The sequence below is a fragment of the Phocoena phocoena genome, chromosome 2 (genome assembly GCF_963924675.1).
Source record: "Phocoena phocoena chromosome 2, mPhoPho1.1, whole genome shotgun sequence".
NCBI classification, from domain to species: domain Eukaryota; kingdom Metazoa; phylum Chordata; class Mammalia; order Artiodactyla; family Phocoenidae; genus Phocoena; species Phocoena phocoena.
In genome coordinates, this window is record NC_089220.1 from 68,163,439 (window position 1) to 68,178,112 (window position 14,674).

Here is a 14,674-nt window from a genome sequence, read left to right on the forward strand (position 1 = left end):
AAAACCTTGTCCTTGAGAAAGTGCCTCTAATTATGAGATGATAATGTAAACAACACCAGATTCACTTGTAAAGCAATATTTGCAGCCTTCATCTATAACTTGTATATAAAATTGTCTTTGGAAAAGTGAACAAGGCAATAATTTATCTCATGAAGTCATTTATGCTGGTGCCTTGACATTTTGAAGAAAAACACAAATATAAAATCTAATAGATGCTAAGGGGAAACTGACAAATGACTCTTTGTGATCTCAGGGAAGCAACATCTAAATACATATATAGTTTTTCATAGCCTGAATTCACGTGACTGTGTTTCCATTTTGACTGCTTTTGTACATTGATTTGCTCCATAGCAACTAACAAATAGAAATATTCCAAAGGGAAGGAAAAAAAGGGAAGGTATTTGGTGTGGAGATTGTTAAATGTTTTTTGAGTCAGGCCAGTCAGATGTTTTCCTTTTGATTGTAGTAGTTATTTAAGAAGATTTGAAATGTATTTTTGTGGTTACATTGTAAGTACATTAGAAAGTTTTTCCTGAATAGTGTGTTTCTGTTTCTTTGTTGGATAGATAAAATGAATTTCCTCTCCTGAAACAGTATCAGAATCAAATTTTCAAGGTCAGAATGTGTAAATTTTTTCCCCAGTGGCTCCTGAAAATCTAATGGCTAACTAGAGGTGACTAACTAGCTAAATTCCAGAGAATAGATTAATGAGTGAGAATAAAAATATCAGGGGAACAGTTTATCAGTGAATACAGCTACTGTTATATTAGGTCTGGAATAAGCAAAAGGTGACAGTTTTCTATTTTTTCAGGAGAGTCAAGATCACCCTTTCTAAGTGTGTTTCCTATCTTTCACATACTTTTTTCATCCTTATTTTACCAGGATTAGTAGATGGTAATTTGGGCCAAGAGCTTTACCGTCTCATGCAGGACTGGCTTAATTTCCAAACATGTTATCATCTCCTTTAGAAAATAGGTTAATTTATGTAATACATGAGGACCCAGACCTAGAAACAAACACTTGGCAGACAAGTCAGGTAAGAGCACTCACTGCCCTTTGAAATGATGATGCTCATGCTGGTGATGCTGATAAAAGTAGCTAACATTTATTAAAAATTGATGAGAACCTGTTTTGGTAAGAACTTTGCATGTATTATCTCATTTAATCCTCAGAATTTTGCAGGTGTTAATTATTTCACTTCACCCTGAGTTAGGTACTCTCATAACCCCCTTTTTATAGATGAGGAAACTGAGACATGGTGAGGACAAGTCATGTTCAGGGTCACATATTTAATGGCAGAGTCAACATAAGAACTCAGGCTTTCTGACTGCAGAGCCTGTGTCTACTACACTCTACTGCCTCTGATTTTGGCAAAACTTTTTAGCAGGTGGTGATCACAGAAGTTGCTTAAAGTCACAGCTTTTAAGTACTCTTTTTTTCTAAAGCCAAATTGTGTAACTTTTATTCCCCCCCCCCCCAGATTATATTATCACTTTCGTAGTTTTGAAGAGGAAGGTGTGAAAATTTGAAATGTTATCTATTCTCATTCAATTTCTTACTTTCCATGGAGAACATACCATACCCAGATCTAAATGTCATTACCGATTATGTCTCACACTTAACGAAAGGGAAAGGGAAAGTGTATGCTCAGTTTTGAGCAGAGGCTCCCTTGTAGGTGTGTGACAGTCCTCAGCAAAGTTTTGGCATTTGTGTTTGGCAAAACATCCTGGGCAGATGAGTGATTCATATGGCAAGAGTACTGCTCCTCGAAAAGGTGCATTAATATGAATATTAGCACCTCTTAGTGCTTGTGAAATAACCTTAATGGAAGACTAGAATATTGACAAAACATTTTCAAAAAATTGCACTACATCTCCTGGTTAAAGATATAGACAAAGAGTAATTTATTGCAGAAGTCTGTGATGATCCAATTCCAAGTTGTATGTGATGTCTGTAATTATATTTTAGAGGAATATTAAGCAATATGGATGTGATATCTGATTCTTAAATATCATCATTAAACTGAGTTCTAAATATAATCCACCTATAACCATACTTAACGGATGTTACTATGTGACAAGCAAGACTTAGATGTAACAAGAAAAAACAAATTTCAAATTTACATGATTTCAAAATAATTCTAAATAATTCTTAGAATTTCTTCAAGGATTATTAAGGCAAATGAAAGGGATTTTTATAAGGTGTAGTTCAGTTGCAGTTTTCCTCTTCAGAATTCACATTATTGCCACAGTCTACTAGTGACAAACATTTGTGGACTATGGCAGCAATCTGTTGGGTGTTTCAATCTATTTTGAGCTGAAATTGATTAGCACTTTATGAAAAGTATACAGAAAATTGCCATGCTTATCAAGGCAAATCAAGCCATAATTCTGCCTTTTTTTTTGTACACCTGCAGCTATGAATGTTTTTTGGTGGATACATTGAGATGTGCTCAAGAATATACATATTGGACTGCATATCATGCAATTTATTCTGATCTTACTGACAGTTTGCAAACAAAAACTCAAAACAAGATGCAACTGTGTACAGCTTCCGAACTGTAGGTTCTGATTTTGGCATCCATGAATGCACGAGGAAAGGGGCTACAGCTGAAGAGGGAGGTATGCTTTTGCTCATCTTACTGTGAAATATAATCTGGGCAATTGTTTGATGGATTTCATGAAATATGGAGGAAATCTGAACTAAAGGTTTTACCTGATTGCCTTTATTTTGTCCCACCTTGGAAATAATGAAAAGTTAAAATAATTTGGGATTGATGATTGTAGTGACACGAGTTGACCATATTCAGAGAAAGTTGTTAAGAGTGAGGAAATGAGGAAGTGAGCAATGATGGTGAACTTCATATTTTGAGAGGATGAGCCCTCTTGGTTAGTAATACCTTCAAAGAAAAACAAGTATCAAGCCAAAAGAAAAGGAGGGAGACCATGGGCTACATTTGAAATCTGTTATTTGATAGAATTTTACAAACAAAAATAATGTGGAAAGAGACTAGTCTTTATGCTGTCACTGTGGGGCAGAATTGAGAGTAAATACTGTGAGATTAAAAAAGAAAGAAAATCATTGAAAATTTGCATGTGCTATGGAGTAAGCTATTCACCTACAGCTCATTTTAATTCCACCAAATGTTGTAAATTGCTACTTAAAGTAGCATATTGTGTGCAAATCTTTTACTTTATGCCTGGCTCTATCTAGAAAAACATCGTGAATCATCTTGCTAAGTTCTGTATCTGCAATGAGTCCATTCTGATAAAATACTGTATTTTACATGAAAACATTTCTAATAAACGTTATCTTAAAAATAGATGTTTGCTATGAAAAATAAGGAAAAAGGAAGAAAATTTAAATCACTCACGATCCTAACACCCAGAGACGACACTGCTAACATTTTGGAGTACATCATTCCAGTCTCTTTTATTATAAATTTGATACGGTAAACTGTTTGGGAATTTGCTTTTTTACACAGTACACCATGAACCTATTTCTATGTCATTAAATATTCTCCTCTAATATTGTATTTAGAGAATATACAGTTTTTTAATCATATGGACTTTCCAACATTATCATATAGATTTTCAACATCCGGTCTCTACATGGCTGGATGTTTAGATATTTCCAGTGTTTTTCTAATTAACGATAATAATAATTTTCATCATCATCAACATTAACAAAATGTGAAATTCATGTAACATAACATTTGGTTTTGTGCATCCATTACCTTTTTCTAGTTCCGAAGTATTGTCATCACTCCAAAGACCCCTTACCCATTAAAGGGTATTTCTCTGTCTGGCCCAGCCTACTCTCCATCATCGTTTCCAGTCTCCTCAAAATTAAACTCTCAGGTCTTATCAGGGCCCAAACAAGCCTTGTAAATTCCTGCCCTATCACTTTTGTCAACTGTATTCACTTTTCTGCTTCTCTCCCTCCATTCTTTTTCAAGCCCAAGTCAATTGCCATCTCTCTTGTGAAAAACTCTGACAGACTAAGCCTAAATCATCTCTCTGTTATGAAAACCCTTAGCACACATATCTGTACTGTTCATTTGGCCCATTTTTCGTCTTATGCCAGTTCAGTAGCATGTGTTACCCATAAATTATATTGCAAACAATTTCTGTTTTGCTAGAGTGATGTCTCATCTATTTTATGGCCTCTGATGATTATCTTAGTACATGGCACAATAGAAATGCACAATAAATTCTTGTCCAAATGAATTAAAACTTAGGTTTTTTCCTTACAGACCTTACCATAGTGCTTAGCACATAGTAGAGTGCCAACAAATATTTGCCAATTGATTTTTTATGTATTTATAGTTTTATCTAATTCTCTGCCTGGAGGTTACAAGTCCTGAATAACTAACAGGTTTGTAAAAAAAAAAACAAAAAAAAACGAAGTATGTACTCTTATTTATATGACCTTATTTAGGAGATTGGTATTCATTTTTAGATACTGAGATTTATTGAACAAGGCCTTGTTTGTCACATGTATTGATAAATCTTCCTCCCTCCCTCCTTTCCTTTCTTTGAGTTTGGTGTAGTCTTTTCTCAGCCTTAATCTTCCTATGTGTGATGTTTATTTGCACATGGCAAATTCCAAGTGTGGGATTCTAAAATGTAGGATTATGTTTTTGCTTTTGTTTTCATAATGGTACTGGTGGCTAGTAACTTAAGAGAACATTCCACAGTGACTTTGGGGTCCTTTGTGGCTATTATTTCTGATATCTCAGAGCTCATTTTACTAGAGTTATTTATTTTATGACTTCTCCCTGATGTATTTGCTTTGTACTTGTGTCCATATCAATTGCCTTCACTTAATTGAATGCATATTTCCATAGGAACTAGAAATAATAAATTGGTATTACTGTGCTTAGAGTTTCATTGTACCGTGAAGACATTTGCAAAGCAAGAGAATGTGAATCTGTGTGCTCAGTAATCTATCTGTTTTGCTTTTAAAAATAATATATGTTTTTGAAAAGCTCCACTTCACTCCAAGAAAATATCTTTTTCTTTATTACTTCTGAGGAAAAATTTCTCCTAGGAACTGATGACATTTTCACCTCCTTTCCCCCCTTTTATATGATTCCATGAAAAGCAAATGAAAAAAAATTCAATGAAGATGAGATTCAGAGCTAGATCTCTCAAAGTGTACCTCCATATGTTTCTGATAGACTTTTTATATAGCATAAGGGCCACCGTTTATTTTTATTGTTCTTATAATCAGTGAATAGGTTGAGCTTAATTTTACTGACAATTCCTTTTTAAAACAATTCAGCCGGATTTCAGAAGTTACACCTTTTGCATCAGAGAACGAAACTGTGCAGAGTGGTGTCCTTTGAGGAATGCTCATGACCAGAATGACATCAAGGAACTCAGCTCAAGCAGTTCCTATGGTGATTGCAAACTGGCTCATGTCCCAGCTCTTAACAATTTCAGCTTGGGTTTTTCTTGATCAATCATCAGTCTTCAGCATCTCTAAACACATTATATTACACACACACACACACACACACACACACACACACACACACACAGTTGGCCAGACACAAGATAAATAAAGGTTCATCTTAAACTTGAGGAACAGCTTACACAGACTGATTTAATCCTTTTTGCATAAATAAGATCCCTGTTCTGTTATGCTGGTCTTGGAAATCCTATAAAGCTTGACTGAATTTTCAGAAGGCATAGTCAACTGTAGAATGTTTTTTAGAAGTCCAGATAGTCAGGGTCTATGACTAACGCTCTCCCAACATGGATTCTTCTGTAGTCTAAAATGCATTGCCAGACTAATCATTCTAAAACTAATTGGTAACTACCACTCCCAGCTTTAAAGTTGACTCATTTATTCGTTAATTCTGTCATCTGTATTTGGGACATTTACCATGTGCCGGTTCTGTACTAGCTGGAGTGTCCGAAACTTCCCTGCAGTGACCCCATGCCCATCCTGCCTCTAGCACCACTTCTGCATGCCACAGTCATGGTCATCTTTTACCAACAGATTTGACCATGTTACCCTCCTGCTTCAAACTTTTCGATGAAATCCCATTACAATTTGCGTAACTTACAAATTCATCACAGCTCACAAAGCCTTGTGTCATGTGGCCCCTGTCACCTTCTCTGACCTCCTTTACTTCTGTTCCATCCTAGATGAAGCCAGGATCTTTCTCTTCTACAGGCCTTTGTATGTGCCGTTCCCTCTGGCTGGAGCATCCTATCCTCTGTTATTCCCAGGGTTGGCTCCTTCTCCTTCATGTCTTATCTTTTTTTTTGTGTGGTACGCGGGCCTCTCACTGCTGTGGCCTCTCCCGTTGCGGAGCACAGGCTCCGGACGCGCAGGCTCAGCGGCCATGGCTCACGGGTCCAGCCGCTCCGTGGCATGTGGGATCTTCCCGGCCCGGGGCACGAACCCATGTCCCCTGCATCGGCAGGCGGACTCTCAACCGCTGCACCACCAGGGAAGCCCCATGTCTTATCTTAAAAGTCACTCCTCAGGAAGTTTTCCTCTGACCACACTATGTGAATAGATCTTCCCATACCTCTCTGTTGTTACACTCTGTTTTCCGTATAGAACATTCAAAGCTCTGAGTTTATATTTATTTGCTTGCTTTATTATTTTCTTCCTCGCCCAGTAGGGAATGATGTCAGAAGGGAGTAAAGTTTCTGTTTTACTGAAGGTGTAGTGGGAATGGAGGTTTGAGACAGCCAGAAAGATGGAAGATTGTGGCCAGATTGGCTTTTAAGATTTTAAATGTGTAGCAGTTCTCAGGACAACTTTTGGGGTTAGGTTAGGTGTGTAGGAGGCCAATGTCAAGTGGAGAGGAAGTGAGGGTTGCTAGAGTTGAGTGTCTGCCATGAACCAGGCTTCACTAGGCATTGGGTACATAAGCCTTAAACCAAAATCGAAAGCTCAAGCCCACTAGAGTATTTTCTTACTGTTTTTAACTTCATTCCCCAATGGTACTGTTTTTTAACCTCCTACATCTGCCACATTCTTTTCCTTAAATCCAGTCTAAGCCTATTCTCTGCCTTTCCTTTTTGCCTTTCTAAATTTTGTCCATCCTGTAAGCCTCAACTCTTAAAAGTCCTTTCCAATTACCTCTTGCTGCCAGCTGTCCCATCTCCCACTAGCATGCGCCATCTGTTTTTCCCCTAGGCATGTAGAGAGTTGTACTTCTCTTTGTGTTGCCAGTTTGTTTATGTCCCACCTAGACATAAACATCTAGAGTGCATAATAGTTTCCCCTGTATCTTTGTAATATCATGTCTCAGTGAAGCATGTTAGGGAAAACATTTGATGATAGTAAATTGAGAATTTCTTTTCATGTATATAGCTACCAAAGTGTTACATGGTGCTAATACATAGCTGACTAAGAAATTAACCATTTGACCACATTGTATATGAAATACTTGTATTGTCTTTTATTTCAGTAAGAAACTGATGGAGAGAGACATGCTAGACCTCTAAATGACATAGTTGCCATAGTCAAGGCTAATCCTTTCCTTTTTCTTTTTTGGTCTGAAATAATATCAATGTACTTTAAAAAGTTCCATGTCTTGTTTTCTGTCCACCACTTTATCTTATCATGTGAACTTTCACAGTGATTAATGTATAATAAACATCATCATTCAACATGGTTGAATGATAGTACTTTTTGTTCATTTTAACTTGGGGGTAATGCAAAGTTATGGATATTTTAAAAAACTAAATACATTCCAAGAGTATTGAGCACAAGGTAACCTTTGCTGTTTAAAAAGTAATTTAAGGTCTAACAAGCCATAATTATCAACAATTATTATTGTAGACCAGGTGTATGGAAGTTCATGGATAATTCTGTTACATAAATACGGAATGAGTAGAAGGTTTGTTGTAATCTGGAGAGTAAGCCAGGAAAGTGGAATTTGGGGTTTCCTGCCATTACCAGAAAGCAGCAGAGAGATATGGCAAATGGTAAGACAGGTAACTGAAACAACTGTGGCCATTTTAATTTCCTCATTTGCAGCATTTTTGAAAACTTATTTATTCAGCAAATGTTTATTCAGTGCCTGTTCTGTTGTGTTGGAGGCTAGAGATAATTACAAAGGGAATAAGATAAGCACAGTCATCCACCCTCATGATGTTTACGTGATCTTCAGTATGCAATTGAGCGTGCAATTTTTTTGGCACCTACCTCCCTTGCATTTTGTATGTTAATTTTGTATTATCACTGAGTACATCCTGACTGATGGATATTATCATAAATATATGTTGGCAGCAGTTTTGTGTATATTTTTCTAATAAGATGGTGCTTGTACATGTGACTTGTGTCCCAGGAAAATACAGAAAATAGTTGAAGACCTGAAAAGACTACCTTAATATTCAGTTCAATAAAGATACAGCTATTTGAGGAAAACCTGAGGAAATAATCTGAGCATGTGACCTAAAAGATCAGATCTAGAAAGGATTCAAGAGCGTCTACCAGCAAACAGGATTCAGAGACAGAAATCCAGTAGATCTGTGCTGTTTATTCACATGGACTAACTCCACTACTCTAGTTCCTTTATTTCCCTGTCCTTAATTCCAGGCTCTTGGTATTTAAACTACATTGCTTCTTCTTAAAGTCATCTTCAAAATGATTCATTTTTGGTGCCAGACTGTCCCTCAATTTGTCTACACACCCACACTCATACTCCCCCTTTGGCTTGTCTGTATGATAGTGGACATTTTAAATGTGTGTTCTGAGCCTTTGAAATGCAAAAATGACAATAGCTGTTGATAAAAAGGAGTGACATTCTTAGAGAAAAAGTAGCTGTGCTTAATTTTTTCTTTTCTTCATGCTGTCAGTACTGAGGATCTATGGGAAAGAATAGGTATTGAACTCAGAGCTTTGGGCTGTTCAAGGTGTACTTTGGATATACTTCAAAATCAGACAGAATGTGTCTTCTTTTTAAGGTCAGAGTCTACAATTTAAAAAAAAGAGAATTGGATTAATTGACTGAGATTCCATATTCAGGAACCCTTGAAGACTTTTAAGTGCAGGCTCTAGTCATTGACTGTCGGAGTGAAACTTTGCACATGTATTTTCTTTGATTCCTTCTGTAGAGTTATATAACAGTGTCTTCTGACCAAGTTACGTTGGCAGGAACATTAGTATGTCACCAGTTTAATTCACATATAGTCATTGCCCAGTAGTGATAAAAATGTCCCAATTAATGTCATTTGGTTCTGCTTTTTAATTCATAAAATAAATATTCTCTTTAGTATCTTGCTTTAGAGATAGATTCATTGCTTTAGCTGATACCATACATCTGTATTTTAAAACCAAGCATTTTTTTAAACTGCAAAACGGTATTATGCCATTTGATTTTAGGTTTACCTTAAAATTATTTTGGCTGTTCTTGCATCCCTTCTGTTTCCTAGAAGTAGCTAAGTACTGTTATTCTTTTGTAGTTTTTTGAGATCATATCATCTTACCTTAGATTCTCTGAAAAACTCTGTAGGCTTTACTGATTTTTGTTAGGGAAAAGTGTGCATTTCAGGACATAGTTCTCCAGGGTAATGGACATGTTATTCAAATATGAAAAATAGTAAGAATGCCCCCAAGAGCCTTGAAAACAAAGGGCAAGAGAATGGTGGTCACATTTTCTTTGCCATGTATTTTGCTTGATTTTTCACTATATATTAACTTATTTATGTTTCTCCTTTTTCTCTGAATTACAAGAAGTCACTTTGTGACCAGAGCAGATAGGAATATCCTTAGGCCTCATTTAGCTTTCAACAGTTAGTTCTAAAAGCCACATTGGGGAAGGAGTCAAGATGGCAGAATAGGAGGACACGGAATTTGTCACTGCTCACAGGTGCATCAAGAATACATCTACAAATGGAATAGTTCTCATAAAGCACCTACTGAACATTAGCGGAAGATTTCGGACCCCTAAAAGAACAAGAAAAATCCCCTCACAACCAGGTAGGATGAAAGAAAGAAGAAAAGAGGAATCAAAAAAGGGACCAGCAACCCTGGTGGGAAGGTGAAAGTGAAGGGAGGTCCCTGTACTCAGAAAAACTCCCTCAGGGTGGGGAAATCAACTGGGACAGAAAAGAACCTTCAGGGGATCAAAGGAGAATGCAGCAGACAGTCTGTGGAAGGCAGGACAAAGTAAGAATTGTGCACATGGTCTACACTGCAGCTCTGCGCATTCCAGCCTGGGTTGTGAGTCACCTGTTGCAGAGGGGGGGCTGGGTGCTGGAAAGTGGGGTTTGGAGCATAGACCGAGGGAGAAGACAGCTATTGGCAGTGAAAAGACAGCCTGAAGAGACAGGAGTAAGGAGCTCCACAACCGGGAAAGTCTGCAGAAAAATCCCGGGACACCATAGAAACAAGGCGTCAATGTTGAGTGGCGCACAAGGGGCAAAGCCGCCATTACAGCCCCTTCCAGCATCTACCAGTTTCTTTGGGCCATGGGAGGGGTTCCTTTCTGAGCCATGCCCACCTGCCCCTCAGGCCGGGGTCCACTCCACCCGTGAGGGCTCTGGGGCCTGAGCGCCGCTCATCCCAAAGCCTCCTTGGGAATCAGCCCTGGCAGCCCTGCCTGGGACGAGAATCCACCAGTGCTGGCGGGGGCTGAGTGCTAAAGCGTGGGGGTGGGAGAACTGATGCGAGTAGAGGAACGCTATTCGCTGCACAGATACAGCAGAGGGGACGAGAGGGATGGGATGCACGGCCGGGAATGCCCCTAGAGGAAGTGTGGTCTGCCTGGAAAGCGAGGCACCACGGTTGAGAGGCACGTGGAGCGTGGAGCCACTACCACTGCCACACACCAGCTCCTGCCTCCACGGGCACTGGGAGGGACTCCCACCAGAGTGAGCCACTACAGTTGGTTACAACCGCCTGCTGGCTCCTGACGCTGCAGGCAATTTGCGCACACCCTGGTCTGAGTGATTAAGTGTTCCCCCAGCAGCCACTGCTTTTGCTCCCTCTCACCTGGGCAGGGAACAAACACCTGAGGGTGGCACACAGAAGTGGGGTCAAAACCAAAGCTAAACCCCAAGGGCAGTGCGACCAAGGAAGGGGAACGGAAGTCTTTCTGTGCAGCTGCACAAGCCACAGGTTAAATTCCCCAGACTGGCTTGGTAGGTCCTGCGCCTGTGGAATATCTGAATAGACAATGAGTGCTCCCACAATGGAGAACGGTCTAGTCTTCGCAGCAGTGGCCTTAGGGGACAAATACATGCAGGAACTGGGCCAGGTCAGAGTCTGAGCTGGCCCCACAGTGCCCACAGCAGGCCCAGAGACCTACCTGGAGGTATTGGAAGGCCTCCTGGGGAGGTGGGGATTAGCTCTGCCTCACTGTGGGAACAAGGACACTGACAGCGGAGGCCCCAAGAAAATATTCTTATTACTATTATTCTTTTTTCTGTTTCTTTCATTTTGTTCAGTTGTTGCTGTCGTTGCTTTTCTTATTTTTTATCTTTTATTTTCTTATTTTTTATATGTATTTTTATTTTAATTTATTTTTTCACTTTTCTAGTTTTACTTTAGTTTTTTGTTGTTTTGTAGGTTTTTATCTTGTTTTTGATTTTACTTTTTCTCTTTTTTTGATTGGTTTTTATGTGTATATGTTATGTTTTCTTGCTACTCTTGTTGTTTGTTTGCTTTCTGATTTTGCTTTAGTTTTCATTTTTTTGTTAGTTTAGTCCTTATTGACTGTTCTCATTTTTTAATTCTTTGTTTATTCTCTTTTTTTTTTCTCTTTGTGTGTGTGTTGTTGTTGCTGCTGTTTCTTTGCTGTTGCTTTTGCTGTTAGTCCAGGGTGTTGTTTATCTGTCTCTGTTCTTTCCTCTTTTCTTTTCTTTTTCTCTGGCCGCATGGTGTGGCTTGTGGGTTCTTAGTTCCCCAGCCAGGGGATGGACCTGGGCCTCTGGGGTGGGAGTGCTGAGTCCAGGATGCTAGACCACTGGAGAATTCCCAGGCCCAGGGAATATTAATTGGTGTGTGTGCTTGCAGAGGTATTCATATCAACACCAAGACCCGGCCCCACACGACTGCCTGCAATCTCCTGTGCTGCACACCTCACACCAAACAACCAGCCAGAAAGGAACACAGCCCCACCCATTGCAGACAGTCTGCTTGAAGTCATACTAAGCTCACAGACACCCCAAAACACACCACCTGACTCAGCCCTGCCCTTCAGAGGGAAAAGACTCAGCTTCACCGACCAGAGCGCAGGCAGCAGTCCCTCCCCCCAGGAAGTCTACACAAGCCCTTGGACCAACCTCACTCACCAGGGGGCAGACGACAGAAGCAAGAGAAACTATGACCCTGCAGCCAGTGGAAAGGAGACCATAAACACAGCAGGTTAGACAAAATGAGATGACAGAGAAATATGTTGCAGATGAAGGGGCAAGGTAAAATCCCACAAGAGCAAATAAATGAAGAGGCAATAGGCAATCTACCTGAAAAAGAATTCAGAGGAATGATAGTAAAGATGATCCAAGATTTCGGAAATAGAATAGAGGCACGGATCAAGAAGATACAAGAAATGTTTAACAAGGACCTAGAGGAACTAAAGAACAAACAGTCAGTGATGAACAACACAACAACTGAAAAGAAGAATACACTAGACGGAATCAATAGCAGAATAACAGAGGCAGAAGAACCAATAAGTGAGCTGGAATATACAATGGTGGATATAACTGCCGAGGAGCAGAATAAAGCAAAAAGAATGAAAAGAAATGAGGACAGTCTCAGAGACCTCTGGGACAACATTAAATGCACCAACATTCGAATGATAGGGGCCCCAGAAGAAGAAGAGAAAGAGAAAGGGCCTGAGAAAATATTTGAAGACGTTATATTTGAAAACTTCCCTAACATGGGAAGGGAAATAGTCAATCAAGTCCAGGAAGCACAGAGTCCCATACAGGATAAACCCAAGGAGAAACATGCTGAGACACATATTAATCAAACTATTAAAAATTAAATACAAAGAAAAAATATTAAAAGCATCAAGGGAAAAGCAACAAATAACATACGGGGGAATCCCCATAAGGTTAACAGCTGATCTTTCAGCAGAAACTCTGCAAGGCAGAAGGGAGTGGCAGGACATATTTAAAGTGATGAAAGAGAAAAACCTACAACCAAGATCACTCTACCCAGTAAGGATCTCATTCAGATTCAGTGGAGAAATCAAAAGCTTTACAGACAAGCACAAGCTAAGAGAATTCAGAACCACCAATCCAGCTCTACAACAAAGGCTAAAGGAACTTCTCTAAGCGGGAAACACAAGAGAAGAAAAGGACCTACAAAAACAAACCCAAAACAATTAAGAAAATGGTAACAGGAACATACGTATCGATAAATACCTTAAATGTGAATGGATTAAATGCTCTAACCAAAAGCCACAGTCTAGCTGATTGGATGCCAAAACAGGACCTGTGTATATGCTGTCTACAAGAAACCCACTTCAGACCTAGGGACACAAACAGACTGACAGTGAAGGGATGGAAAAAGATATTCCATGCAAATGCAAATCAAAAGAAAGCTGGAGTAGCAATACTCATATCAGACAAGATAGACCTTAAATTAAAGACTATTACAAGAGACAAGGAAGGACACAATATAATAATCAAGGAATCAATCCAAGAAGAAGATACAACAATTGTAAATACTTATGCACCCAACATAGGAACACCTCAATACATAAGGCAACTGCCATCAGCAATAAAAGGGGAAATTGACAGTAACACAGTAATAGTGGGGGAGTTTAACACGCCACTTACACCAATGGACAGATCATCCAGACAGAAAATAAATAAATGCAAGCTTTAAATGATGCAATACACCAAATAGACTTAATTGATATTTATAGGACATTGCACCCAAAAGTGGCAGAATAACTTTTTTCTCAAGTGCTCATGGAACATTCTCCAGGATAGATGACATCTTGGGTCACAAATCAAGCCTCGATAAATCTAAGAAAATTGAAATCATATCAAGCATCTTTTCCGACCACAATGCTACGAGATTAGAAATCAGTTACAGGAAAAAAAAAAACTGTAAAAAAATACAAACACATGGAGGCTAAACAGTTTGCTACTAAATAACCAAAAGATCACTTAGTAAATCAAGAGGAAATCAAAAAATACCTAGAAACAAATGACAATGAAAACATGATGATCCAAAACCTAGGGGATGCAGCAAAAGCAGTTCTAAGAGGGAAGTTTATCGCAATACAATCCTACCTCAGGAAACAAGAAACATCTCAAATAAACAACCTAACCTTATACCTAAAGCAACTAGAGAAAGAAAAAACAAAACCCAAAGTTAGTAGAAGGAAAGAAATCATGAAACTCAGAGCAGAAATAAATGAAATATAAACGAAGACAGCAATAGCAAAGATCAATAAAACTAAAAGCTGGTTTTTTGAGAAGATAAACAGAATTGATAAACCTTTAGCTAGATTCATCAAGAAAAAAAGGGAGAGGACTGAAATCAATAAAATTAGAAATGAAAAAGAAGTTACAACTGACACTGTAGAAATACAAAGGATCATAAGAGACTACTACAGGCGACTGTATGCCAATAAAGTGGACAACCTGGAAGAAATGGACAAATGCTTAGAAAAGTACAACTTTCCAAGACTGAACCAGGAAGAAATAGAAAATATCAACAGACCAGTCACAAGCAATGA

The 14,674-nt window shown here is 38.8% G+C and overlaps 1 protein-coding gene across 2 annotated transcripts in view; it reads left to right on the forward strand.

Annotated features, from left to right (window-relative positions):
- Positions 1–14,674, forward strand: part of PRKD1 (protein kinase D1) — a 332,872-nt gene that overhangs the window by 50,988 nt on the left and 267,210 nt on the right. The window lies entirely within an intron of this gene.